The sequence below is a fragment of the Palaemon carinicauda genome, chromosome 27, assembly GCF_036898095.1.
Source record: "Palaemon carinicauda isolate YSFRI2023 chromosome 27, ASM3689809v2, whole genome shotgun sequence".
NCBI lineage: Eukaryota > Metazoa > Arthropoda > Malacostraca > Decapoda > Palaemonidae > Palaemon > Palaemon carinicauda.
This window is the reverse complement of record NC_090751.1, coordinates 22,796,676-22,799,175: the sequence shown is the minus strand read 5'-3', so window position 1 is coordinate 22,799,175 and position 2,500 is coordinate 22,796,676.

Genomic DNA, 2,500 nt, shown 5'->3' with positions numbered 1-2,500 from the left:
GAAGCACAAGAAGGCATGCTATCGGTTTTATCCTAAATAACATATGTGTTTAATTTACCTACCGTAGGTACTACTGACAAATAAGGATAAATAAAATCCCGAGAATGGTTCGAGGCCATAGAACATACATAAAACTGTTATACGAATCATTAATGGTCTCTTAATGATTGTTATAAGGGTCATGATGGTCATTTGGTACTGCTCTTAGTGGCCTTCATGCACGACCTATAACTTAGCAACATTACTAGGCCTATGAGACAAAGAATTGATCAGGCCTAATTAATCAAACATCGAATGGTAAGTTACAATAAAACTAATAACATGATAAATATAACTAAGTTTTTGCTAGGTAGTTAAATATATATTCTGGTTTCCCCCTCACTTTTTTTAGCTATCATTTTCTTTGATGAATTTTTTTCTTTACGAATAGTGACTTACATCAAATCCGTTTTCTATGAAAGAAAAATACATGACTTCCACGAACTAAACTAAAATAATCACTACGTACTGATACAGATCTGATATTTAATTATATCTGAATATTAATTAACAAGATCATCCAAAAAACGGAGATTTATTGGAACACCACCTTTTACCGATATGAGAAGCATATGTAAAATTATAAAAGCATTTTAAAAATACGGCAATTTCCTCTTCTTACACGACCTGGCTTCATAAAAAAACAAAGGTAATTGTTACATTACTTCTCAGTTTAATAAGTGAATCAAGAACACCTTAAGCGTGTAGAAATAAGCATGACTAATCATATAGATTTTACAATATGTCCCTTATTCTTTGTGATTTGTTACAAGAAAAAAACTTTCAACCCAGTGCACACATATATTGTATATACATGTATATCCTCCTACGCCTATTGACGAAAAGGGCCTCGGTTAGATTTCACCAGTCGTCTTTATCTTAAGCTTTTAAATCAATACTTCTCCATTCACTATCTCCTACTTCACGCATCATAGTCCTCAGCCATGTAGGCCTGGCCCTTCCAACTCTTCTAGTGGCTTGTGGAGCCCTGATAAAAGTTTGGTTAGCTAATCTCTCTTGGGAAGTGCGAAGAGCATGCCCAAACCATCTCCATCTACCCCTTACCATGATCTCATCCATATATGGTACTCGAGTAATTTCTCTTTATAGTTTCATTTCTAATCCTGTCCTGCCATTTACTCCAAAAATTCTTCTGAGGGCATTGTTCTCATAACTACAAAATCTGTTGGATATTGTTTCATTGTCATACTACGATCCATGTCCATACAGTAACGTCCATCTCACTAAAATGATATATAGCCTGATTTTTATATGTAATTTTAAGGCGAATTGATTTCCAAATTTTACTTAACCTAGTTATTGCCTGATTTGCTTTTTTCAATCTTACATTAAACTCGAATTCTAAAGGTCGTGTATTGGAGATCATAGTTCCTAAATGTTTAAATGATTCCACCTCAATAATCCTCTCTCCTTCCAATGATATTTCATGCTCCATTGCATATTCCCCTCTCATCATCTGTCTTTCCTCTATTGATCTTAAGCCCAACCTCATGTGATATTTCATGCATAATGGTAAGCAAGCTTTGCAAGTCCTGTGTTGTTCTTCTAATAAGGACAGAGTCATCAGCATACTCTAGGTCAGCTAATTTTCTGTTATCAATCCAGTACAATCCTTCTCCACCATCCCCAACTGTTCTATGTATTACAAAATCCATGAGGAGGATTAGCAACATAGGTGAAAACACATTCCCTTTGGAGTACTCCACTGTTCACTGGAAATTCCTTTTATAGGACTCCACTAACATTAACTTTGCCCTTGCTATGCTCATGAACAGACTTAATCAAATTTACACATTTAAAGATGCACTCCATAATAACGCAGGATCCACCACAAAATATATATGTATAATCTTTACAACCAGCATTTCATTAACGTCAAGAAATATTCGGGTACACTGAAGGTTCTATGCCATTCTAAGTCTTATTATGTAAAGCCTTGTTTGAAGATCATTATGAAAGATGATATAGCCAGCTTAACCCCATGATGCTAAAGACAGGGAGTAAAATGAAATAGAATGTCTTCCTTCATAAAACTGTCGTCCACCTAATGTTTCTTATTACAACTTGCAAAGTAAATTACACTGGTTTAGTTAGATAAAAATTAACACCCTCCAGTAACATTTATCATTCACACCTCCTCAAGATGTCAAGAGTTCTCTTCTTTGAGGGTACACTTCGGCACACTATTCTATTTCCTTATATCATTTCCTAACTGAGCTATTTTCCCTGTTGTAGATCTTGGGCTTATAGAATACTACTTTTCCAACCAGGGTTGTAACTTAGCTAGGAATAATAATAATAATAATAATAATAATAATAATAATAATAATAATAATAATAATAATAATAATACCAACAAAAGATATGTCCCAGATTGCCCACGTAACATCACTGATAAAGTTTATAAAAATTTTCGTTGAACGGCAGCGGTTCAAAAGTA